General features: G+C 45.7%; 1 long non-coding RNA gene across 2 annotated transcripts; it reads left to right on the top strand.

The window, feature by feature from the left end:
- The first annotated feature begins 497 nt into the window (after positions 1 to 497).
- On the top strand, positions 498 to 27,499 carry LOC132811702 (uncharacterized). Of its 2 annotated transcripts, none has more exons than XR_009643363.1 (4): positions 498 to 629; positions 11,213 to 11,321; positions 15,244 to 15,349; positions 25,072 to 27,499. It is a non-coding gene; the product is annotated as an uncharacterized LOC132811702 (long non-coding RNA). The 2 variants fall into 2 exon arrangements; XR_009643364.1 differs by lacking the exon at positions 25,072 to 27,499 and adding an exon at positions 18,042 to 18,118.
- Positions 27,500 to 27,963: the final 464 nt, after the last annotated feature.

Raw genomic sequence — 27,963 nt, 5'->3', positions numbered from 1 at the left:
GCCACATAGGAACCAAACTGCGCGTGCGTCTGAGGTTTCCGGTGAGTTTATACAGATTATTCATAACTGAAGAGAATCATGGGTGAAATATTTGTCATTAACAACAGTTCTGTCGACTTACAGATATAGAGCTGGCTAGTATGAGAGTAGATTGTTCGGTCCAACTCAACCATACTGGCCAAGTATGTAAATTACCAGTCGTTCTGAGTTTGAAAACAAGTTTCTTACTCAATTTGTGCAAATCGATTGAAAATATGTACGTTATCAGATTTACATCACAACTATTTCTTAAAATCTCACATTGATTTATGACAGAGGTTTAACACTCCACTATGTAGTGAAAACGATCAATCCTGCAAAACAGTTTGCATTCTGACCAATCCTGACGCGTTCACTCCCGAGAATGCTTTGGCCCCGCCCCTCACTCACTCTGGTTGGAGGACCGGCCGCTGCTTGGTCCTCCAGTTCCGCCCCTTCCTCCCATTTGCAGAGTTGATTCGGGCGTGACTCAGCAGCTAAGCACCAGAAACATTAAGGGACAAGGGAATTTAGAGTCGATGTCTTGTGATGCGGTGAAAATATCCCGAATCTTGACCGGGAGGCCTGGGTTCAATTCACAGCGAGTGCAGGTGTGTCTAATAACAACTTTAAACAGGTTCATTCGGAAAAACAAGGGAACCGAGTAAAAACAATAGAAAATGCATACAATGTGGTGGGGTTCTCAATGCTCAGATGATTTTAGTCTTTACCAAGTGTTTCAGGGCCCCAATGGGTCCCAGTACAGACTATTCCACTCCACCTAGTGCGCAGCCAGATACCAGGATTGTGGGGCAAATTGTTGTGGTGGGATCCAGAGGTGCTTTCCCTCTATTTTGGAGGTAAAAATAGGTGAGAAGAAGCAGGGTTTTGTATGGAGTTACCTGCTCCCCTCCTGTTGCAGCAACTTATTATTGCCCTAACTTGACCTCGTACATTTTTGGTAGCGATCAGTGACATTTCGTAAGCCAACATACAAGATCTGTCACTCTGTTTAAGACAGCAGAAATCTCTTGTAGCACAATAGTCATAGAACAATACAGCGCAGAACAGGCCCTTCAGTCCTTGATGTCACGCTGACCTGTGAACTGATTCTCACCCCTACACTATCCCAAAATCACCCATGTCCTTATCTAAGGATTGTTTAAATCTTCCTGATGTGGCTGAGTTGTCTACATTAGCAGGTAGTACGTTACCCCTCTCTGAGTAAAGAACCTGCCTCTGACATCTGTCTTAAATCTATCACTCCTCATTTGTAGTTATGCCCCCTCGTGCATACTGACATCATCATCCTAGAAAAAGACTTCCACTGTCTACCCTATCTAAGCCTCTGATCATCTTGTATGTCTCTATCAAATCCCCTCTTAGCCTTCTTGCCAAGGAGAACAGGTTCAAGTCTCTCAGCCTTTCCTCGTAAGACCTTCCCTCCAGAGTAGGCAATATCCTGGTTAATCTCCTCTGCACCATTTCCAATTCCTCCTGTCCTTCCCGAAATATGGGCACCAGAACTGCACACAGTATTCCAAGTATGGCTGCACCAGCTTTTTGTATCTTTGCAGCATGATATTGCGGCTCTGGAACTCAATTACTCTATGAATGAAACCTAACACACCATATGTCACCTTAACAGTACTATCCACCTGGGTGGCAACTTTCAGGGATCTATGTACATGGACTCCGACATCCCTCTGCACATCCACACTACCAAGAATCTTTCCATTGACCTAGTACTCTGCCTTCCTGTTATTCTTCTCAAAGTGCATCACCTCACATTTAGCTGCATTGAACTACATTTGCCACCTCTCAGCCCAATTCTGCAGTTTATCCAAGTCCCCCTGCAATCTGTAACACACTTCCACACTGTCCACTACTCCACCGACTTTAGTGTCATCAGCAAATTTACTAATCCATCTACCTATGCTTGCGTCTAAGTCATTTCTAAAAATGACAAACAGCAGTGGTGGTCCCAAAACAGATTTTTGTAGCACACCACTAGTAACTGGACTCCAGTTGAATATTTTCTATCAACCACCACTCGCTGCCTTCCTTTAGAAAGCCAGTGTCTAATCCAAACTGCTAAATCACCCTCATTTCCATGCCTCTGCATTTTCTCCAACAGCCTACTATGTGGAACCTTATCAAAGGCTTTACTGAAGTCCATGTATACCACGTCAACTTCCCTACCCTCATCTACATGCTTGGTCACCTTCTCAAAAACCTCAATGAGGTTTGCGAGACATGACCTGCCTTAACGAAACCATGTTGATTATCTGAAATCAAATTGTTGTTTGCAAGATGATTATAAATCTTATCTCTTATAATCCTTTCCAAAACCTTTCCTACAACAGAAGTCAGGCTCACTGGTGTATAATTACCTGGGTCATCTCTACTGCCCTTGAACAAAGGCACAACATTTGCAATCCTCCAGTCCTCTGGTACCAAACGTGTAGACAATGATGACTCAAATATGAAAGCCAAATACTCTGCTATCTCCTCCCTAGCTTCCCAGAGAATCCTTGGATAAATCCCATCCAACCCAGGGGACTTGTCTACTTTCACTCTTTCTAGAATTGATAACACCTGTTTCTAACTAATCACGATCCTTTCTAGTCTAATATCTCATACCACATTCTTCTCCTCTACAATATTCTCCTTTCCCTGAGTGAAAACCAATGCGAAATGTTCGTTAGCACCTCTCCGATCTCCACATGGTACACACTCAACTTCCCATTCTGTCTTTGATTGGACCTGTTCCTACCGTAATCATCATTTTATTCCTCACATACCTATAGAAAACTTTAGGATTCTCCTTTATTCTATTTGCTAAAGACTGCTCGTGTCCTCTCTTTGCTCTTCTTAACTCTCTTTAAATCCTCCCTATCTGATCTGTAACTCTCCATCTCCTCATCTGAACCATCTTGTCTCATCAACACATAAGCCTCCTTCTTCTTCTTAACAAGCGATGCAATTTCTGTAATAAACCACGGATCCCTTACCTTATCACTTCCTCCCTGCCTGACAGGGACATACCTATCAAGGACATGCAATATCTCTTCCTTAAACCAGCTCCACATTTTCATTCTCTGCATCCCCTGCATTTTGCTACGCTATTCTATGCATCCCAATTCCTGCGTAATTGCATTATAATTGTCCTTGCCCCATTGATAACTCTTGCCCTGTGGCATGTACCTGTCCCTTTCCATTGCTAAACTAAACATATCTGAATTATGGTCATTCTCTCCAAAGTGCTCACCTAAAACTAAATCAAACACCTGGCCTGGTTCATTACCAATCACCAGATCCAATGTGGCCTCCCCTCTTGTTGGCCTTCGACATACTGTATCAGGAAACCCTCCTGTACACACTGGACAAAAATTGATCACCCAACGTATGAGAGTTATAGCATTCCCAGTCAATGTTGGGGAAGCTAAAGTCCCCCATAAGCTCTTCAGCCACGTTCTCAAACAGACTCGCTACCTCTCTGCACAGAAGCTAAAGTCCCCCATAATGCCCACCCTGGTACTTTTGCACTTACCCAGAATAATTTTGCTAATCCTCTCTTCAACTTCCCTGGAACTCTGTGGAGGCCTATAAAAAAAACTCTAAGCAGTGTGACCTCTCCTCTCCTGTTTCTAACCTCAGCCCACACTACCTCAGTAATAGAGTCCTCATCAAAAGTACTCACAGCCACCGTTATAATATCCTTGACTAACATGACTTGCATGGACCCATTGCAGTGCTTCAAACTCCATGAGGCAGCCATACTCTCTATGACAGACAGACTCAGTCTGGAACCTCCTCTGTCAGTATTATTGCCAGAGCCCGTAGCCTTTGCACTACTTAGCCATTTCTTGATGTTATCCAAACTGAATCAAACTGGCTTAAAACTCGCATCTGTGATGTTGGAAACCACTGCAGAAGGATGAGATGGATCATCCCACTTTGCACTTCTGGATACAGATAGCTGCAAATGCTGTTGTCGTATCTGGTGCATGGATGTGTGAGGCCCCTCCATCAGTAAAGGTGGGGATATCTGTGATGCTTCCTCCAGTGAGTTATTTAATTGTCCATCACCGTTCACAACTGGGTGTAGCAGAACTGCAGAGTTCCGATCTGTTCCATTGGATGTAGGATCACTTAGCTCTGTGGCTTGGTGCTGATGCTGTTTGAAATGCAGATGGTCCTGTTTGGTAGCTTCACCAGGTTGGCACTTCATTTTTAGGTACACCTGGTGCTGCTGTTGGCATGCCCTCCTTTCCTGTCCTTTGTGATGGGTGAGAGCAGGATTTACAAACCCACGAGATTACAGATTGTGCTGGAGTACAGTTCTGCTGCTGTTGATGTCCCACAGTGCCTCAGAGATCCAGTTTGAGATTCTACATCTCTTCAAAGTCTGTCCCATTTAGAACGGTGATAGTGTCACTCAACACAATGGAGGTTTTTCTCAACTTTCAGCCAAGACTTTGTCTCCAAGAGGAATGTGTCCTGTCCGATACTGTCATGGACAGATGTATCTGCAGCTGGTCAATTCATAACAATGAGATCAAGTATGTTTTTTCCCTCTTGGTTCCCTCACCACCCATTGCAGACTCAGTTGAACAGCTGTGTCCTTTAGGACCTGACCGGCTCAGTCAGTAATTCTGTTGCAGAGCTAGTCTCGATTGTGGACATTGAAATCCTGTACCCAGAGTACGTTTGACACCATTTTACTTCCCCAGTGCTTCCTCCAAATGGTGTTCAACATGAAAGAGAAGTGATTCATCAGCCAATGGAGGACGGTACCTAGTAATCAACAGGAGCCATGAGACTTCCTGGTGTCCGGAGTCAATGCTGAGTACTCAGAGGGCAAATCCTCCCTGTCTGTGCCACCACCTCTGCCTGGTCTGTCCTGCCGGTGGGACAGGACATATTCAGAGATTTCAGGAGAAAGTGAAGACCGCAGATGCTGGAGATCAGAGTCGAGAGTGTGGTGCTGGAAAAGCACAGCAGGTCAGGCTGATGAAGGGCTTAGGCTCGAAACGTCGATTCTCCTGCTCCTCGGATGCTGTCTGACCTGTTGTGCTTTTCCATCACCACAATCTCAATATCTTGGGATGGTGATGGTGGTGTCTGGTCATTGTCTGTAAGGGTTGATTTCATGAGTATGAGAATGTCAGGCTGTTCCTTGATTGGTCTGTGAGACAGCTCTGCACATTTTGACACCAAACTCCAGATGTTAGTCTGGAGGACGTTGCACCATCCAGAGGGCTGATTCTGTGGCTGTATTTTCTGGTGCCTTGTTAGATACCGAGTGGTCCACCCAGTTTCATTCCTTTGTTGAGACTTTGCAGTGATTAATACAGTGAGTAGCTGGCTGGGCCACTGTCGGGTTGGCAGGATTTTTTTTTGCCATTGACAATGGTTTCATGGAGATCAGGAAATTCCTAATTCCAGTTATTTTTTCTTGAATTCAGATTCCACCATCTGCCAAGTTGGGATTCGAACCAGGACTTCAGTCATTTGTTTTAATATTTTGGATAAAAGTTAAATATATTAGGTTTGTTTAATCACTTTAAATATCACTTACCCAGGTTTTGTTTCTTTGTGAAACACTGTCCATCCTCCTGTCTCCTCCATCCAACAAGAAGAGTTTGGAGCACATGGCGTTTCTCTGTCACTAAGACTGAGATAATCCAATCTGCTGCTTCCCTCCCTCTCACTAGCCCACAGAGCCAAACTGCCTCACATGGTGTTCCTGGTTTTTGTCCTAAACTTACATCTTCTTCCAGTCTCTTGTCAAGCCTTATCAGAACTCATCTTGACCCTTTACCCTAATTTCACTAAACTATAGACTTTCCAACTCTCTTTCCTCCTCCTTCTCATCAGTCCCCCTCACTGATTCACCAATATTGTTCCTTGTTCTGTCTTTTCTGGTTTTATCCTTCTCTCCCAAAATCCTGCTCCATCTCCACTCTCTCCCTTACCTTTCTGAATTCCTTGCATTTGGTGTCCTTGGCCCCTCCTGTATCTCACGTACACACTGCCAGGAGGTGCCATTGTGCAAAAGCACCATGTTGGGTTTCACATGTACACTGACGATGCCCAGCTCTCCCTCCCCATCATCCCTCTCCATTACTCCACTGTTACTCAGTTATCAAACTGCTTACCACATTCCCACTACTCGATTAGGTGCAGTTTCCTCCAATGAAACATTGTAATGGTTAAACCCATTGTCTGACAAATTCCTTTCCCTTACTGCTGAGCCTTTCCCTCTCACTGGGAACGATGCAGCAGAACTACACTCTTCACAATATTATTACAGTTATATCTGATGTGAAGCTGACCTTCTGATCAGACATCTACACAATCCCAAACACCAGGAATTCCAATCTCTTAAATGTTGCTTGTCTCCTCCTCACTCCAGATCCATTGCTACTGAAACCCCTTACCCGTGTTCCGTTAAACTTGATGAATCCGAAACAGAACCCTTGATTCTGTGACTGACTCAGAATCTGGTTTCAAACTCCCCCCTCTGTATTTACCCTCAGACACATCAGTATTTATTCTGTCAAACCCCTTAAGAATCTGGTGGTGCAGTCTGATTGTAGGTTGTGGAAATGGCAGGGGATGATATGTTGTATCTGGGTGGAAGTTAAGGACTTGGTGGGGGGAGGGGGGGTGGTCTATCCTTGTTGCAGTTGGAGGTGTGGGTTTCAAAGGCAGAGGTGCAGGAAGTGGAGGAGATATAGTGGATGGTATTGACCACATGGGAGGGGAAATTGCAGTCCTTGAAATACGGGCCATTTGGTATGTTCTGGCCTCACTGGAACACTGCAGTAAGCATGAGACAGAGACGTTGGCCAGGGAACAGGCTCGTGTGTTAAAGTGGCAGGCAGCTGGAAGCTCGGGTCTGTTTTTGCAGCAAAACGTAGATCATCAGTCGCCATTTCCGCCACCTCCACTGAGATGCTGCCAGACCCAGATTCCTGTCCCCTCCATTAACAGCTATGCACCCTCCCAATCAGATCATAATCCACTCCTTTGTCTTTCCAAATGTTCCTGTCTCTCTCTGGGTTCTGTACCTGCCCATTATTTGCTCTTTAACCCCTATCTCCTGCAGTACAAAGATCTGCAGGTTAGTTGAATTGGCCAAGCTAAATTTCCCATAATGCTCAGGGATGTGTAGGTGAGGTGCATTATTCAGGAGAAATATACAGTAATAGGGTAGGGGAATGGGTCTGGGTGGGATACTCTTCGGAGATACGCTGTGGACTTTTAGGGCCGAATGGCCTGTTTCCACACTGTCAGGATTCTAATTTTCCCAGCTCCCATCGGTTCTGAGGAAGGGCCACTGGACAGATTCCTGTTCCCAGATGCTGCCAGACCTGCTGAGCTTTCCCAGCACCTCCTGCTTGTTGTTCCTGATTGACACCATCCATCCACCTTCCGGGTTTGATTCAGGCAGGGGGAGGATCCCACCACTGACCTCACAATGGGGTCCAGCTGATTGATGGCAGCTTCGGACCAATAGGAAAAGGGGGTGGGACTGGTGGACGAAGTGGAACCAGCTGGTCATCCAAACAATGGGAGTGAATGAGGGGCGTGGCCAGTGGGATGACACGTCACCAGTAACTCCGCCTGTGCAGTGTCACGTGACTCGGCCGTTGGTGAATGTGGGAGACCCAAACAGGGAAGGGGAGAGTGGCCTCGGAGACGGAGACAATGAGTCACTTTAGGCTGGGAAGTGTTAATTACACTCTGTACGGGTCATTAATCTGAATTAGAAACTCTTTCCCGTGTTTGCAGCAGATGGGAAAATGGCTGCGGCCCTCAGGAGGTGACAGGTCTTGGGATATGGCCGCCATCTTTATTGGGGGCAAGGTACAGTGAGGGGCATGGACATGTCCTCTTTCTGGGATGGGGGGGGGGTGGTGTACGATTTGAAGAGAGGCATTTACACATCAGTCACATACCAAGAGAAAAATATGTCTTGTATTCTTCCTGCACTGGCTCTGAGTTTTGTTTTGAGAATTCATTTCATAGGATATTAAATCAGAATAATTGAGGCTGGGATCTCAAAAGTAAGTTTTTACAGTCAATGGAGTCATCAGGATCTGAATATCATTGACGTCTAAATGTGGAAGGAGAAAGGTTTGTGGAAAATATCTCCAATATTTTTGTTAAGCAGGAAGATGTACAAATTCGTGGTTGGATCACCCTTTGGGTGTGCGCTATGTTGTGGGCCCTGCAGCTGAGGAAGGAGCTATTGGCCTGAGAGGGAGCACAGATTTATCCAAATTACACCTGGTCTCTTTGGGTCTAAATCTGAGAGATCTTACAATCACTCACTTCATGATGTTAACCTGTAAACTTCATATTTTCAATTAACTGCAAACTTCCCATCAAAAGTCCTTTTGGACTCGAATTCCAGCACCATTTCAGGTGGAACGTTCCAGATTCTGACAACGGTCTGTTCATTCAGAAACTGCTGAGGTCCATGTTGACTCTGGGGTTACAAAGGGCTGCATTGAAAGATGAGATGCTGTCCCTGAGCTCCCATTAGATGCATTGGAACAGTACAGGAGGCTGAGGGCAGTGTAGGTGTGAGCAGGCAATGAAAATGACAGGGCTGCACTGTGAGGGCTGCTTGGCTCAATGAGAGTGTTTTGGAGTTGGGTGTAAACAGGGCGAGGGGAGACAGGGAGAAGGTGAAGCTGAAACTCAGTTTTAGTTCAGGGAACAGACAGTTTTTCAATGATTCCTGCGGAGTATTTGTTAACAGTGTTTAATGTATTTTTCCTGAGGGCAGTTGAGAGCTAACCACATTGCTGTGGGTCTGGAGTCACATGTAGGCCAGACCAGGTGAGGATGACCGTTTCCTTCCCTACAGGACATGAGTGAACCAGATGGGTTTTCTGACAATCGACAATGGTTTCATGGTCATCATTTGCCTTTTCACTCTAGATTGTATTGGATTCTGATGTCCGCACAGCCATGTTGGGATTCTAACCCTAATCCTCGGAACATTGCACATGTCACTCATCTGGCAGGAATACCATTAAGCCATTGCCTCCCCTTTTTAGCAATGTTTAAAGAAAGTTCCATCATTCTACGTGAACAATGTGCAACGTCCATGTGTCGGCCTCTCCAAAAGGTTAATCAACAGAAATTTGTTTGGGAGTGAAATATTTCACTTTTTTGGGGGGGAGGGGTGTTTATTAAACAAAAATGAATCTAAATAAAAATCTGATGCCACGGACATATAATTTCTGAAGCCGGAGGGGGATTACAGAGACAGGGAGGGTGGTGAGGCCAGAGGGGGACTGTTGTACAAAGACAGGGAGGGTGTACAGGGACTGCAGCATTTCAGGGAGGGGGTGAACCACCACTTTCTCCAAGACAAGGGAAGGTGGCCAATAAATACTGGTCTGGGCAGCAAAGGCAACTCCCAGTGAATAAAACCAAGCAGTGACCTCTCTGAGCTGACTTGCTGTGATGTTAAAAACCTCTCTGAAAATGGAGCGGGCAGAGAAGAGAAACAGTGACATTTCACAGCTGCCCTCAGTGAGACCTCACCCTTGGAAGTACTCAGAGCCGGGGTTCAGCTCAGTGAGTTTCAGTCTCTTCAAACATCAATCTTAGTCAGTTTTATTTTATTAAATCTACAGTAGTGAGTAAGGTGAGGATTTCTTTTTAATGTCTTTGGGTCTCTTGATTAAATGTTTAAGATATGAAATGTAAGCATTGCTAATCTCGGGCAGTATTTTTTGAGAAGTAAGACTGTGTCTTTGTCATGGTCTGTAGGTTGTTAAGGCGGAGAGATGGCCTGTTGTAGAGTGGCGTGCTGTTCCTGTCGGATGTGGGAGATTAGGGAGAGTCTCAATGATCCTGATGATTATGTCTGCAGGAAGTGTGATTGCAAATCCTATTGGATCGCATGGATTGGTGGAGGAGTGATTAAAGGCAGTGAGGAGTTAACAGGAGCCGGGGGGTGTGATATGTGGCCGTCTCAGGATTGCAAGATACTGCAGATACAGTCAGGTAGATGGGTTACCTCCAGGAAAGCTAGGAGGGGTAGGTAGGTACTGCAGGAGTCTCCACTGGCTATCCCCATCTCAGACAAGTACACGGTTTTGAAAAATGTAGGTGGTAATAGACTTTCAGGGGAATGCAGCACTGACAGCCAAGTTACTGGTACTGAGACTGGCTTCTAACATAATGTGAGGTATATCCAGTTCCACACGATCGATGGTGATAGGGGACTCTCTAGTCAGGGGCACAGTCTGCCATTTCTGCAGCTGACAGTGAGACATCAGAATGGGGTGGTGCTGCCCTGGTGCCAGTGTCTCACAGAGGGAGCAGAATATTCTCAAAAGGGAGAATAACCAGTGGGAGGACATTGTACATTGGTACCAATGGCATAGGAAGGGGAAAGCATGGGGTCCTGATGAGCAGGGAGATTTGCTAGTGCCACTCGGGAGGCATTAAACCAGTGAGGGAGTCGGGGTAAACCTAAAGAGATAGTGAGAAAAGAGGTGAGTCTGAGGCTGGTACTGTTCACCGGTCAGACTGTCAAGGCAGGCAAGAGCAAGTCACAGAATGAGGTGGGACGGACCAGTTACACTGCATTTATTTCAGTGCAAGAGACCTGACAGGTCAGGCAGGTGGGCTCAGGGTATGGTTTTGAACATGTGACTGGGATATTACAGCAATTACAGAGGCATCACTCAGGGATGGATAGGACTAGCAGCTTAATGTTCCAGGGTATAGATGCTATAGTAAGGATAGAAAGGGACCAACAGCGCAGTGGGAGAGGTGTTTTTGATTAAGGATAACATTATGGCTGGGCTTCGGAGGATATTCCTGGGAGTACATCCAGGCAAGTTATTTGGGTGGTACTGAGAAATAAGAAAGGGATGACCATCTTACTGGGATTGTGTTATAGACCCTCTCCCAATAGTCAGCAGGGAATTGAGACACAATTTTACCAGGAGACCTCAGATATCTGTAAGAATAATATGGATGCAATGATAAGTGGTTTTAACTTTACCAACATGGCCTCGGAGTGCTGTAGTGTTAAGGGCTTGGATGGAAAGGTATTTGTTCAGTGTGTACGAGAACGTTTCTGATTGAGTTTGTAGGATGTACCTACGAGAGAAGGAACAAAACCTGACCTGTTTTCTTTATTCATTCACAGGATGAGGCTGTCACTGGCTCGGCCAGCATTTATTGCTGCGTTTACCCAGAGGGCAGTTAAGAGTCAACTGCGTTGCTATAGGTCTGGAGTCCCATGCAGACCAGACCAGGTAAGGATGGCATTTTCCTTCCCTAAAGGTCATGAGTGAGCCACATTGGTTTTTCCAACAATTGACAATGGATTCCTGTCATCACTAGATTATTTTTTCCAGATATTTATTGAATTCACGTTCCAAAATCTGCCGTGATGGGATTCAAACCCTTGTCCCCAGAACGTTATCTGGGTCTCTGAATTAACTGTCTAATTTCACTCCATCATCACTGCCTCTTAGGAAATGAGGCAGGGTGAGTGACTGAGGTATCAGTGGGGCAGCTCATCAGCATCAAAGATCCCACAGTATTGTGGCTCAGTGGTTTGTGCTGCTTCCTCAGCACCAGGGACCTGGGTTTGATTCCAGCCTCGGGCAACTGTCTGTGTTGGAGTTGACACATTCTCCCCAGTTTCTGTGAGGATTTCCTTCGGGTGTTCCAGTTTGCTCCCACAGTCCAAAGATGTGTAGGTTAGTTGGATGAACCATGTTAAATTTCCCATATTCAGAAGATGAGGTTTTGGGATGTGCAGGCAAATCTCTGCCTGATGTGAAAAGATCATTTTGGGGTCTTGGACAGAGGTCAGAGGGAGGTGTGGCCGCATGTTTTACATCTCCCATGGTGGTAAGGGAGGGTCAAGGGTGTGGAGCGTGGGTTGGTGGGAGGGTGTGGACCGAACAAGGAAGGCGCAGCTGGACAGAAATGATCAGGTAGAGTCAATGTGGCTTTGTACATGCACAATTGGGTCTCACTAACTTGAGTGAGTATTTTGAAGTGACGAAAAAATTGAATAAGGAAGGCGGTGAATGCTGTTGATATGGACATTCAACAAGGTTCCACAAAGCAGACTGGTTAGCAGGGTTAGATCACATGGAATGCAGGGAGAGCAAGCCATTACAAAACTGCCTTGAAAGTAGGAGACAGAGGATGATGGAGGGTTGCTTTGCGGACCGGAGGTCTGTGAGCAGCAATGTGCTGCAAGGATGGATATTGGGCCCTTAAATAAATGACTTGGATGTGAATATATGAGGTATGGTCAGTAGGTTTACAGAAGACACCAAAATTGGAGGTGTCATGGACAGTGAAGAAGGTTAGCTCAGAATACAACAGGATCTTGATCAGATGGGCCATTGGAGCAAGGAATGGCAGACGGAGTTCAATTTAGATAAATGTGAGCTGTTGTATTTTGAAAAGGCAAATCAGAGCAGGACTTATACACTTAATGGTAAAGTCCTGAGGGGCGTTGCTGAACAAAGGGACCTTGGAGTGCAGGTTCATAGTTCCTTGAAAGTAGAGTCACAGGGAGGCGGGGTAGTGAATGCAGCATTTGGTACGCTCCCCGTTATTGGTCAATGCATTGAATGCAGCTGTTGTGATGTCATATTGTGGCTGGACAGGGCACTGATTATAGGTCTTCTGGAATTCTGTTTTCAGTTCCAATCTCGCTGTTCTTGGAATCAGGCATCTGATTGGGTACATGAAGAGGGAGGTTTAGAGGGATAAGGGTGAACCGCTGGCAAATGGGACTCCATTAACGGTCTCCGTTATTGGTCAATGCATTGAATACAGAAGCTGGGATGTCATATTGTGGCTGGACAGGACGTTGGTTAAGCCACTTCTGGAATTCTGTTTTCAGTTTGAATTTCCCTGTTCTGGGAAGGATGTTGTGAAACTTGAAAAGGTTTGGACAAGATTTACAAAAACGTTGCCAGGATTGGAGGATTTGGGCTACAGGGAGGGCTGAATAGGCTGGGGCTATTTTCTCTGGAGAGTCAAAGACTGAGAGGTGTCTCCATGGAGATTTATAAAATCACGAGGGGCGTGGATAAGGTGAGCAGCTGGCGTCCTATTTCCTCAGGTTAGGTGGGTCCAAAACTAGAGCACATGGGTTTAAGTTGAGAGGGCAAAGATTTAAAAGGGATCTAAGTGGCAACGTTTTCAAGCTGAGTGTGGTGTGTGTATGGGAGGGGCTACCAGATGAAGTAGTGGAGGCTGATAAAATCACAACATTTAAAAGGCTTCCAATTGGATACATGAATAGGAAGGGTTTTGATGGATACAGGCCAATAGATGGTAAATGGGAATCCATTAGTTTAGGATTCCTCGTTGGCACGGACGAATTGGACGGAAGGTCTGTTTCTTTGATGTTAATAATTTAAGATGCATTCCTCTCTTTTGTGCAGAGCTAGCTGAAGCACAGATAATTATCCTTGGAGCTGAGAAGGTGAAGCAGTGATTTCGATCTTGTGCAGATTTGGTTGCAAGGTCTTGAATTTACAGAGAGAGAGAGGAATTGTTAACACTGTCACAATTTTTAGTAACTATTTTCAAGTAATTGGCAAATAATACAAGGTGAAAATGTGAACGCTATTTTACTCAGTAAGTTCTGAGCATCTGGAACAGTCTGAACGACACAGATTCAGCAGGTATTCTGAAACAGACTTGGAATTTTACTTTTTAAGGAAAGATTTGGGAGGCTATGGGCTCATGGGAGGGGACTTGGGACAGATTTGCAGCATCTCCAGAGAGAGAGAGTACAGCCCCAATGGGCTGAATAGCCCCCAGCCCCTGTGCTCTGTGATACTGCTCTATTCACTGTGAATGATGAAGCTCATCCCAGGGCAGAGAGAGGGAGGAGTCAACCACTCTCATGACAATGGTGCCCGGCTGATTGACGGCAGCTCCAGACCAATAGGAGGAGAGTCTGTGTTCCCCTGCAGCCAATGGGAGTGAATCAGGGGTGTGGCCAGCAAGCCGACACCTGTCCATGAGCTGTGCAGGTGCAGTGTCACTGGGTGGGGGTGGGAGAGACAGCAGAGACTGGGACAGAGGCTGTAGGACCTGAATTACAAACTCCCGGTAAATTAAAACCAAAAGAACTGCGGAAGATGTAAAACAGAACTAACAACCCGGAGGGTCTGGAAAATCTCAGCAGGTCTGGCAGCATCTGTGAAGAGAAATCAGAGTTAAAGTTTAAGATCCGGTGTCCTTTCCATAGAACAGATGTTACTGAGGAAAAAAAGTCAGTTTATTTGCAGAAGATAGTGTGGGGGGAGGATATAAGGAGTAAAGGATAGGTGGGGATAGAGTGAGAAGAACGGTTGGATAAAGGAGTGGATAACGATCTGGCTGGGGGAGGGTGACTAGCTGTTAATGGAGACAGTTAGTGGCTAACCATAGGTAGTGTGTAATGACAGGCTGTGAGAACAAGGCCTGGTGTGTGGGGTAGGGGGCTTCGACATGGGGTTCTTAACCTATGGTTAGCCCCTAACTGTCTCCATTGTAAGCTGTTGCCCACCTATATCACTCCACAATTGGAGCTGCCGAGTACACAAACCTTTGGAATATCCTCCCTAACCCCCTCTGTCCACCTTAAAGATGTATCTAAAAATCGTTCTCTTTAATCAACGTTTCCATCATCCGTGAAGCATTTTAGGAGATTTGTCAATGTGAAAGGCTCCATACAATGCAGGTAGTTGTTGTTATTGTCTGACATCAGGAGAAACAGGGATGAGCCCTCTCTCTCTCATACCTGATGAACAGCAGCAAAAGCAGGAAGCACTGAGCATGCTCCAGCCCACAATGGGCCTCGGATTATTGATGTTAATGGGGGAACGGGGGCTAGAGGTGCTAGTTGTTGCTTCAACCAATCGGAGTGAATGAGGGGCGGGACAATACTCAACCACGTGGTAAACTTCACTGACAGCACAGTGTGTTGTGACCAAGGCATTGGAAATGTGTGAAGGTGCAGGGCAGGGGAAAGGAAAGACGTATTGACCAGAAAGAGAAGGAAATTTTCACGGTATGGAATGAGAGGTTTTACAGAACGTAGTGCACATTGTAAAACACAAATTTGAAAATCCCAAATTCTGCCCCATTTTCCCTCCCTATAATGCATTTTACACTCCCTGAAATATCAACTGTGTGTTTCTCCCTCCACAGATCCCAGTGATCAGTGCCAAAGCCCCATTGCCTGTGGAGAAGGTGATGTTTGACTTCCTGTACAGCTGCAGTTCGTGTGGTGAAGGTGCTCCCACAATGTGGTTGGGTAAGAGCTGTTATAGATTATTCACTCAGCGACAGTGAAGAGTTGACAATGTATGTGCAAATCAACAACAGTTTGTTTTTTTTTTAAGTTTATAATTCCACAGAAATACTATTGAGAGCTTCTGACATAAAGCCACAGATGGGGATATTAGGTCAGGTGATCAAAAGAACTGCCAAATAAACAGGTTTTCAGGAATACCTTAAAGGAGGAAAGCAGGTCTGAGAGGGTTAGGGTGGGAATTCCAGACAGTGTTGCCTTGGCAACAGTAGAAACAGCCAGACAGGTGAAGCAATGAATAAACACATCGTTGGGAATCTGAAAGAAAATGAGTTGTCGGGGTCTCACAGGTTGTGTGGTGCAGGGAGACAGGGATGTTCACAGCCAGGAATTACATCAAGGGTGAGAATTTTAAATTGTTGCTTGTTGATGGATCAACAAATTTTGGTACAAGTGAGCACTTGGACAGTAGGGTTTTAGATACTCTTGAGATTGCATGTAAGTTGAATGTGGGAGGTTGGCAAAGAGTGTGTTTGATAACGAAGTCTGGAGATAACACAGGGATGGACGAGTGTTTCAGTAAATGAGCTGAGACTAGGGTGGAGTTGGGTGACGTCACTAATGTAGAAATAGTGTTTTTGGTGTTAGGCTGTGCCTCCTCCTCACCACTCCCCCTCACTAAGTCACAGATATTGTTCCTTGTTCTATCTGTCTCTCTTTTCTGGTTATGTCCTTCTCTCCCATTCTGCTACAAACTAATATTTGACCTCACCGTTGTTGCAAACACCTCCTCCATCTCCACTCTCCCTTTTCTTTCTGAATTCCTTGTATTTGGTGTCCCTCCAGGATCTCTCCTTGGTCCCTCCTGTTTCTCACCTACATACTGCCAGGAGGTGACATCGTCCAAAAGCACCGTGTTAGGTTTCACATGTACACTGACAATGCCCAGCTCTCCCTCCCCATCATCCCTCTCCATTACTCAGTTATCAAACTGCTCATCACACTCCCACTACGCGATTGGCTGCAGTTTCCCCCAATGAAACATTGTAGTGGTTAAACTCATTGCCTTCAGTTGCTATTACAAATTCCTTTCCCTTACTGCTAACCCCCTTCCTCTCCCTGGGAACTATCTGAGATAGAACCATACTCTTCACAATATTGCTGTCATATCTGTAACCCCAAGTTGACCTTCTGATCAGACATCTACACAATCACAAACACCAGGAATTCCAATCTCTAAAATGTTGCTTGTCTCCACCTCACCCCAGCTCCATTGCTACTGAAACCCCTGACCCGTGTCGGTGTTGCCTTAAACTTGACGAATCTAAAACAGAATCCATGATTCCGTGACTGACCCAAAATCTGGTTCCAGACTCCCTCATGATGGGAAACATCCTCTCAGTATTTACCCTGTCAAATTCCTTAAGAATTCTACATGTTACAATGAGATCACCTCTCATTCTTCCCAAATCCAGTGAGTGGAGTCCCAACTACTTCAGCCTTTTCTTAAAAGATAATCCCTGCAAACGATGGATCATCCCAGTCAGGTTTCTGTGAAATGCCTCTGATGAAATGTATTTCCTTAAATAAAGGGACCAAAACTTCTGTCATTAATCCCAGATGTGGTCTCACTTCAATTTATAAACTTCATAAAGTTCCTCTCAGGTATATACTCCAAACAACTCCCTTTAAACTTGCACAGATGTTGAAATGCTCAGCAGGTCATGCAGCATCTGTGAAGAAAACTCAGTTAAAGTTTCGGGTCTGGTCACCCTTCCTCAGATACGTTAACTCTAATTTCTTTTCACACCTGCTGCTAGACCTGCTGAGCTTTTCCAGAAACTTCTGTTTCTCTTCCTGGTTTACAGCATCTGCAGTTGGTTCGGTTTTCATATCCTTTAAACTTGCCATCTCTCCTCTAGAATTTGTCATTTCCACCTTGGGGAAAAAGATTCACATTTGTTTGGTCTCCCCGACTCTGGGGGAAAAATATAAACCATGACTAGTCACCCTATCATTGCTCCTCATAATTTTATAAAGTTCGATAAAGCCACCTAAAGTGTCCAGTGCTGCAGGGAAATAGCCTCAGCCTATTCAGCCTCTCCCTATGGTTCAAATGTTCCAATACTGGCAACACCCTAGTAAAACTTTTCTGAACTCGTGCAAGTTTCCCAACATCTTTCCTGTAACAGGGAGACTGGAATTGAAAGCAGTCTGGGGATTCCAAAAGTGGCCGAGCCAATAAACTGTACAACTGAAACATGATCTCCCAACTCCTATCCTCAATGCACTGCCCAATAACAGCTAGCATACCGCACACCACCTTCACCGACCTGTCTACCTTCAACCACACTTTCAAGGAACTATCAACCCACACTGCACGGTCTGTTTGTCTGTCAACACTTCCCAGGAATTGCTATTAAGAGGTTGAGTCCTATACTGGTAACATCTTTCTGAAATCAGGGAGACTACAATTGAATGCAGTATTCTAATACTGGCCTCACCAATGCCCTACTCAGCCACAACGTGACCTCCTAACCCCTATACTCAGTGACAGAATCCCCACAGTGTGGAAGCAGGCCTTTCGGCCCATGAGACCATACCAACCATCGGAACAGCATTCCACCCTAACTCTGTAACCTACCATTACCCAAAGCTAATCCAGCTAACCTGCATGGCTTTGGATTTGTGGGAGGAAATTGAGAGCACCCAGAGGAAGCCCACGCAGACACACAGGGAGAATGTGCAAACACCACACAGACAGTGGAGTCGAACCAGAGTCCATTTATTGACCAGCGCATTCCATTAAAGGTCAGTGTCCCAAATGCCACATTCAGCACCTGATCTCCCTGAAACCCCACTTTCCAGGAACTATGCAGTTGTTCTGAGCCCTTCAGAGGGAAGTAAGGTGAGGAGGAGAAAACACAAACAGGGTTGAGTAGTAGATCTATAAAATAACTCTCCATCTTCCCCCTCTGTGTTCCCCCCCGTCTCCCCCCACTCTCTTTTACCCCCCCCCTCCTTTGTCGGTCAGTCCTTTGTCAGCCCCCCCACATCGTCGGTCGTGCATCCCCCCCCTTTGATCTGTCCCACAATCTGTCACACCCTCTGTCAGTCGCCCCCTTGTTGGTCGCACACCCGTCTCTTTTCCCCCCTCTGTCGGTTGCCCCCCCCGCCCTCAGTCTGTTCCCACTCTTTGTCGGTCGCCCCCTCTGTCCCCCCCCCCCCCCCAGTCTGTTCCCCTCCTCTCTAATCCTGTTTTCTGGCCCCATCCATTTCTGTGTCTCCCCTCTCTGTCCCCACCCATTTCTGTCCCAACCCTCTCGATCCACCCACCCTCTCTGTCTACCCTCCCCTCCCAGTCCCCTAGTTCTGTACTCCCTTCCTCCCCCCCCCCCCCCCCCGCCACCCCCGGCAGGGAAAATATCTTGTCTATTTACCCTATCCATGCCCGGCCTGATTTTAAAAGTCTCCTTCAGGTCACCGTTCAGCCTCTGACGGTCCAGGGAAAACAGCCTATCCAACCCTGGCAACATCCTATAATTCTTTTCTGACCCCTTTCAATTTTGAGAACATCCATCTGACAGGAAGGAGACCAGAATTGCATGGAATATTACAAAAGTTGCCGAATCAATGTCCTGTACAGCCGCAATATGACCTCCCAACCCCTATACTAAACACTCTGACCGATAAAGACAAGCAGACCAACTGCCACCTTCACTATCCTAATTTCCTTGCTATTCTACTGTTAAGGAACTATGAAGCTGCACTCCAAGGACACTTTGTTAAGCAGCACTCCCCTGGAACTTATATTAACTGTATACGTCCTGCTAAACTTTGCTTTTCCAAAATGCAGCAGTTCGCATTTTTCTAAACTGAACTCCTCAGCCCATCACCCATCTGATCCAGATCCCCTTGTACTCTGATCTTTTTCCCTGTCTACCACACCTCCCATTTTGGTGTCATCCGCAAACTTATTTATAAGATCTCTTATGTTCACATCCAAATCATGGATATAAATGACGAAACGTGGATCCAGCACCGATCCTTGTGACACTCCACTGGTCACAGGCCTCCAGCCTGAAAAGTACCCTCTGCCTTCTACCTTCGGGCCAGTTCTGTACTCCGTACGATCTAACCTTGCTGACCAGTCTCCCATGAGGAACGCCTTACTGAAGTCCATGTAGATCATGTCCATGCTCTGACCTCAGCAATCCTCTTTGTTATTTGTTCAAAAAAACTGAGTCAGATTCATGAGACATGATTTCCCATGCACATATCTGTTATTAATATCCAGGATTTAACTCTGTACATCGGGGTCTGCGTTACCCAGTTATAGGTGTTAATATTCTGGATGAAGTTCATGTACACCAGCATTTTGTCAGTGACTGTGTATTGAGTCTTGTTAATGTTACCAACACCGGTTTTTGAAACCTTTTGAAAGGCAGTCCCCGTATCCCTTGCCCACCAGGAAATGGTGGCAGTGTCCTTACCTCTGGACCAGGAGGGTCAGGCTCAGCGTTGAGGAACAGCATCTTTGAAGAGGATGATTAGAAAACCTGCCCAAGCCACCAGGCCATACTGTTTCCCAGCTGTCCCTGCCTCAGCCTCTAAACAGAACCTTCCTGTAGTTTCTCTCCTGTCAGACTCTCCCATTGCTCAGTTTGTCCAGGATTCCCTCCTGCTGCTGCACTGCTCCTGTCGCTCACTGACCTGTCCATCCCCCAGTGTCCTCCACATTCATTCATTGTTTACAATCCATTACCCCAGTTCTCCAGCCCATAGAGACGGCTCAATGATTAGCACTGCTGCCTCACAGCACCAGGTACCCGGTTTTGATTCCAGCCAAACCCAGAGTTTGTGCATTCTCCCCATGTCTGAGCGGGTTTCCTCCGGGTGTTCCAGTTTCCTCCCACAATCCAAAGATGGGCAGGACAGGTGAATTGGCCATTCTAAATTGTCCATAGTATTAGTTACATTAGTCAGGGGTAAATATAGGGTAGGGGAATGGGTCTGTGCAAGTTACTGTTTGGAGGGTCGGTATGGACTTGTTTGGCCGAAGGGCCTGTTTCCATACTGTAGGGATTCTGATATATTGGGCAGCAGCTGCTGTCAGTCTCCCGGACTCCTGTATGATCGGGAGCACGTGCTGTAGGAGGGGAGACCAGTGTATGGGCACAGTGCTGGCCCATTGTGGGAGTATGCACAGTGCCTGGGAAGGAGGCTGTGGTTGTGAGGGATTAATCTGTTATTGGCATCTTCCTCCCTCTGGGAGCAGGACCCAGGGGAATGGCCTATTTCCTGGTACCCTGACATGTGATCAGACTATCAGTGGGGCAGCATTTTGCAGAGAGTTATCAGAACTCTTTTGTGAAGATTCAGGGTTTTTATGGAAAATGTCAAGGATGGGCCTGCAATTCGAGTTCTAATTTGGTTCATTTTAGTAAGACAGGTTTTGGCCAGAGTGTGCAGGAAGCAGTGCATGCAGGATGGTTGTCATCAGAGGATTCACCAACAACGCCCCGCGCCCATCCCCCCCCCCCCCCCCCCCCCACCCTGCTGGACTCAGAGTCAGACTCATTAATTTGGTTCTTAGTCCGCAGACAAGAGCTAGGAAACTGAATTCAAAGTGAGGAGAGAGAGTGTGAGAACTGGGTGTGGAGGGAAGGGAGTGAGGAGATTGGTTTGGATTTCAGTTCACAGAAGAAAGAGATTGCTAGACTGAGAGTTAAAACTTTGGGAAACATGAAACTACAATTTAATACTATAATTGTCTTATAAAGATCCATCCTGTATTAATATGGTGAGTTGTTTTCTCAGTTGTAGGGTACTGAAAGGGTGGATTTGTGGATGAGAAATTCAAATTGAACTTCATTTTCAGTTTGATAGTTACTTGATCCGTGCCGATCTGAATATTCATTGGCCTTTTCCTGTGGAAGGAAAGGTGTGTATTCTGTCCGTGGGCGAATATTCCAAATCTCAGTGTGACTGGAAAAAACTACTGAGACACAGCCAAGTCCATGTTAGGGTGGTGACTGTGGAGAAAGAGTTCGTTTGTTTTTGAAAGTCTGAAAAATCATGGCATGTTTCCCAGGAACAATTAAGCCACAGCTTTGCTTTGTAGAAGGACAAGTCTTTAATTAACCATACAACCAGAAAGACACAAGGATACCTGCACCATGGGAAATACTATGAAAACGGGATTGTTGTAAAGGAGTTCATTCTCGATCATGGACTGTAATCCATTGGCGTTGTCACGTCGGTTCCAGCGCCGTGGGGAAACACTGGAAATATGATGAATGCAGTGTAGGTTTCAGTTATTAAACTGTAAAAAGTGCAGAACAATTTACAAGGATGTTGTCAGGGCTCAGGGGTCTGAGTTATAGGGAGAGGTTGGACAAGCGAGGATTTTTTTTGTTTAGAGCAGAGGAAACTGAGTGGGTACTGTTCTAGAAGTGTATAAGACCATGAGGGGCATGGATAAGGTGAATGCATTCAGTCTTTTTCCCAGGAAATCTAGGACTGGAGGGCATCAGTTGAAGGTTAGAGGGGAAAGAATAGAAGGGAAGTTGAGGGGCAACTGTTTTACACAGAGGGTGGTATGTATATGGAATGAGCTGCCAGTGGAAGTGGTTGAGGTGGGTACACTCTCACAACAGGTAAAAGGCATTTGGACAAATACATGGATAGGAAAGGGTCAGAAGCAGATGGGCCAAGTGCAGGGAAATGGGGTTAGTGTGGATGGACATTCTGGTCGGCATGGGCCAGTTTGGGCCAAAGGGCCTGTCTCTGATGTTATAACTCTAAGTGCATCTGCTATTTCTCCCACTAACTCTGTTGATATCCTGGGATGTATTCCATCAGGGCAAAGAGACTTATCTATCTTTAGCTCCATTAGCTTGCCCAGCTCTACCTCTTTCGTGATAATGGTTGTTTCTAGTTCCTCACCTTCCTCAGTCTCCTTATCAATTACTGGCATGTTCTTCGTATCCTCCACTGTGAAGACTGACTGCTGTGTACTCATATTCCTAAACCATGCTGGATAGCAACAACTACATTAGCAGAACTCTGAGAGGTCTTCTTTGAGTCTTTATTGATGAGACATGGCAGTTACCTGGATAGTGTACATGCAAAACACCTCCAGGCAATATCAGGTAAAGCCCCACCTGTCCAATGTAAAGCTCCCATTCTTATACCTTTTGTGGTTTGGTACTTTGAATAGAGACTCTCTCTCAGTATTATCTCCATGACAATGGTCAGTTAGAAAGTCTACTTCAGTTTCGCACTTTGTGGTTAAAACATACACCCCTGTGGCTCCCTCAAGTATCTGACAGGCACTTCAGTTTCAGTGGGGCTGTCTATCAGGATTCTGATATGGAGGAGCCGGTGTTGGGGTGGGGTGGGCAAACCTATGAATCACACAACACCAGGTTATAGTCCAACAGGTTTATTTGGAAGTACAAGCTTTTGGAGTGTGCTGTGATTTTTTAACTTGATCAGGATTATCTCTATGGTAACAGTTAAGTGCTTCAACAATTACAGAGACCATATATTTCCCCTTGAGCAGTGTAAAACTGCTATTCCGGCCCTGGGGACAGCTACTCATCACTTTTCTCCCCCAATCCCATCTAGCTTTCTGTTGATCTTTAAAGTTTCTCTAATCTCCTAGTTTCTCCGTGGTCTTTGCCAATTTGTATGCCTTCTATTTAAATTTGATAGACTCCCTTATTTCCTGAGCCACTCATGGCAGATTACTCCTTTTCCTACAGTCCTTCCTTTTCCCTGATATATACTTTTGCTGAGCACTTCGAAAAATTCCCCTGTTGTCCGTCAACTTTCCCACGGTAAAGTCTTTGCTTCCAGTTTACATTAGCCAACTCCTGCCTCATCCTATTGTAGTCTCCTTTGTTTAAGCACTGGATCTTGGATTGGATCTAATCTTCCCGCTTTCCAGCTGTGTTCTAAGTTCAACCAGATTTATCAGAAGTCTTTATCAGATTACGAGGTGAGGCGAAGTTTCCTGGGTGTTTTGTGTTTCATTGTCAAAGCCAAGGTCTTTGACAAAGTATAGGATAGATATTCACAACAGAGTATTCTGGACGGTGTGAATGTCCTCACAGTCTAAAACCATAAATCACTGTCTCCCCTCAGTTTAAAATTGCAAAATCATTATCTCCTACACGCTTCCTCACTATCTAAGTTTGGAACGCTAATCCACCTGACTATCCTGCTTTTTCCAAAATCTCCTTTGGTGAAGGTGGTGAGTTTTGGATTCAGCTTTCCAGTTATTACCGTAAGAAGATAAGCACTGGGCACAGGAGAGGCAATGCAGCCCTTCGAACCAGCCCCACCATTTAATACGGTGATGATTGAGCTCACCTCGGTCTCAGCTGGGTTTTCCCACCTGCTCTCTCACCCTTCATCTCATTGTAAATTCAACATCTGTATCTCTTCATTAAATCTGCTCATTGTCCTGGCATCCACCACATTTTGAAGAGGGAATGCCACAGATTTGCAACACATTGAGATAGGTACATTCTTCTTCATGAGAATAGAGTCCCTATTGTGCAGAAACAGGGTATTCATCCATCGAGTCCACACCAGCCTATGATGAGCATCCCATTCAGACCCACCCTGTCCCTGTAACCCTGCATTTCCCTTGGCTAATGGCCTAACCGGCACATACATGGACACTGTGGGAAATTTAGCATGGGCAATTCACATAACCTACACATCTTTGGACTGTGGGAGGAAGCTCGAGCACCCTAGGAAACCCACGCAGACATGGTGAGACCGTGTAAACTCCTCACAGTCGCCTCTGGCTGAAATAAAACCCGGGTTCCTGACGCTGTGAGGCAGTGGTGCTCACCACTCAGCTACATCTGCTTAAAATCTGCTACCCTTCATTAACCTCCCCACCCCGCAATCTATGTTCCTTACGTCAGAAATCAGGTTGTGGAAGCAGATGTCTCAGTAAAATCCCGTGACAGCCCACATGTCCTGTGTGTCTGAATGGGGATCCTATACACAACACCCTCCAGCCCACACCTTTCATTCACTATCCAGAAACATGTCTCCAGTGGCTTCATGGGGGCTAAAACTCCCACAATCCCTGAGGCAGGGACCACACATGTGCGGGGAAGCCCAGAACTGCACATGTACAGAATATGGGCGGATTTTGGAGCATGTGCTTTGGGGTAATTAGCGGAAAGCATTTGACACTGTGATTGGCTGGAGGAGGAACCAATCAGCTTGTAGGATTAACGGGTTGGGGGGGTCAAAGGGTCACCACACCCACATGGGCCCAAGTTCCATCCCCAACTTGTCATAATGCTGGGAATCGACCAATGGGAAACAAAGAAGGATCTGACCCATTCTCCCAGACTGAAGGTTCCTCTTCTGTCCAGGATCTGCCACCTCCCTTTCTGTTTCCTTTTGATTAATTCTGCTGTTACATTATTGACTTGCAGCAACTGAAGGGAAAGGAAGTGAACCCAGAAAGGGTGCAGAGTCTAACCAGGACAGGAAGTGGTGGCATGGATCTGTTTATCAGTAACTCCATGAGAATGGGGGCGGGTACATTAGGGACAGCAGAGGCAGAATGGTGGGAGAGAGTAAGTGGGCTGGAGGGTTACAGCTTTTGCAGAAGAAAGGGAAAGAAGATTTCCAGAGAAGCTAGAATTGTCTGCTCTGAATTTCTAACCTGTACATATTTGTTTATTCAGGGTGCTTGATGGTGAAGATTTGCAGACTGAAATCTCAAACTCATGTGCAGATTGTGATTAAGTTAACCAGCATTTGAAGAACCAAAGATGGAGAATAACTTGGCCAAAATCCTGTACACTCTCCTTCCCAGCATTGTCGGTCTCTCTGCGCCAAATGGACTGTGAATGTTTCAAGACAGCAGCTCACTACCATCTTCTCAAGGGTAACTAGAGATGGGGAATAAATGCTGGCTGAGCCAGTGATGCCCATATCCTGGAAATGGTTTCTATCTCTAGTTGCTGAACCCCAGTTGATGTTACTGCAGGATGATGAGGGATGCTGAGTGTTTCCTCCAGGAGGCAGCACCATCACATTACCCCTGCCTACACCCACACAGTAACACAGCAACGTCACTGGAACAAAAGGCAGTGAAGCCAAAGGAGGACTTAGATATAGTTCTTCGAGGTAAAGTCATGAAAGGGGATTGGAACACAGCAGGAACAGGAGACTGAGCTGGATGGTCAGCTGTTTCCCATTGAATGGTGGGGCAGGATTGAAAGGCCGAATGGCCTCCTACTATCTCTCCTGTATGTATATAGCCATGGAGCCCGGCTAGGAAGAAGTAGGCAGGGCAGGGATTCTCCAGGCGAATGCACTTCCACACCCGGTTTCAGTGAGGGATGGTTTGATGGATTTTATTTAACATTTGTCTTTAACACAAGGTTTGTGAATTTGGTTTTAAAATATTGTAGCTATTTATTCCACAATAAATAAAACTAAAAGAAAATAAATGAAACTATCTTAATATAACAGTTTTTAAAATTTCAAACGCCCTGTAAAACAAATCCTGTCTACTCCCGGACACCATCAGTTTCCAGTTACTCAAGCTCCAGGGAAATATTCCCTCCCTGTCTGAACCTTTGGTTTGATTTAACTGTTTTTCAGTTCTGGTTCTGTGAGCTGTGAAGTGTTCTTTATTCCCCATTTCTCTGACCCGGACGTGGTATCTCACACAGCTGATCAACCTTCCCACCATCAACATCATCACCCCCCATTACCCCATTTTGGTTCACATATAATCACCAGCAGTAAACCACCCATGTATCCAATTGAATATTTATAAACAACGCCCCTTACAGGCAAAGCAAACCATTATAAAAGACAAAGTGGGAAGGGATCAAATCAAAGTAGAGTTGGGAGTGAGGAGGCAGCGATGGAGATAAAGCACTGTATCCACTGCGGTACCCATCTCTATCTAAAGGCAGCGGGAGAATTGATAAAAACTACGTGCTCCTTCTCCAAGGACACCCTGTTGTATCGCCTTTATCCTCAATCATAGAATGGAATCCCGACAGTGTGGAAGGAGAGCATTGGCCCATCAAATCCCACCAACTATCCAAAGAGCATCCCATCTGGAGCACTCCACCCCTGTAACACTGCATTTCCCATGGCTGATCCACAGAGTCTGAACAATCCTGGACACTGTGGACAATTTAGCATGACTGATCCACCTAACCCACAAATCTTTGGACTGTGGGAGGAAACCAGATCACCTGGAGTGGACCCACACTATCCTGGGGAGAATGTGCAGACTCCACACAGGCTGTTGACCAAGGCTGGACTCTAACCTTGTACCTGGTGCTGTGAAGCAGCAGTGCTATAGAGCAATTTAAATCAAAACAGATGACCCCTGCTCATTGATGTTTGTGGAGACTCATTGCCCAGAGAGACATCCTGAGATTCAGAAAGAGACAATATGAATTCAGTCAACTCCTGCCGAGTTAATGTGATTAACAACAACATCAATACTCCAACAGCGTCATCAGACCTCGTACCTACTCTATCATTTACGATTTTTAACCCATGGGAAGTTTGTTACCAGCTTCGATGACAGCCATAATGCTCTGACCACTTTGACAGAGCCAGTGCTTGTCAGTTCTCATAGTTATCAATAGATTGTATCTAAACAGGATGCCCCACAACAGGAAGTGCACTGACACTCAATGCATGTAAGGCAAGGTCATTTTCCTAAAACCACTCGCGTCTGGCAATACCATTGAATGTATTTTATACAGGAGTCTTTCAGTCTCAATTGCCAGTTCCAGTCCATGAAGCAGCCAGTAACACGCCCCAGTGAATTGAATTCTAACAGCAGCATTGCCCTGGCAGGAGAGATTGAGGAGATTGAAACTGTCTTCTCTGGAGTATCTAAACATGAAACACTTCAAATGAACAAAAATCTTCAAGAGCTCGAGAGAATGTATACAGGAAGGAAGTGCTCCTAGGCTGGTGTGCCTGGAATGAAATAAACACTAACTACGGTATCTTTACCCAGCATCCCCTTTAGCTGCATAAATGTTGAAGATTTATTTGCTGCTCTCTCCATCACTCCCATTTTTCACTGCTGTAATGTTGATGACTGTGCAAATATATAAAATTTAATTTAATCCATCCCAAAGCCTCTCTGTACCTGTGTCTCACTTGTGTTCACCGAGACACTCATTCAATCTGACCTCTTCGTAAACCCTGCTCTGATATTTCCTTAGAGGGCTCAGAATTTATTATTCACAGAATTGTTAAGGTGTAAAAGGAGGCTGATTGGCTGATCAGCTCTCCAAAGGATCACCTCACGGAAAGCTATTCTTCTCCCTTTACCCCATAAACCTTTCCATTCATCCTCTTCCAGTAACACCGGCGAGTTCACAACTAACCACAGCGATCAGATTTATTTTGTTTGTTCATGGGATCATGGCATCACTTGCTGGGGCAGCATTTGTCATCCATTCTGACTGCACAAGAGATGGTTCAGAGTCAACCCCATTATTCAGGGTCTGGATTCACATGTTGGCTGGACCAGGTCAGGAGTAACACAGTCTCCCAGACCCAATGACCGGAAGAGTCGGTTTCTGGCC

This window comes from Hemiscyllium ocellatum, unplaced genomic scaffold, assembly GCF_020745735.1.
Source record: "Hemiscyllium ocellatum isolate sHemOce1 unplaced genomic scaffold, sHemOce1.pat.X.cur. scaffold_2331_pat_ctg1, whole genome shotgun sequence".
Lineage (NCBI taxonomy): Eukaryota > Metazoa > Chordata > Chondrichthyes > Orectolobiformes > Hemiscylliidae > Hemiscyllium > Hemiscyllium ocellatum.
Note: the sequence above shows the minus strand (reverse complement) of the source record. Positions and strands in the feature narration are given on the sequence as shown.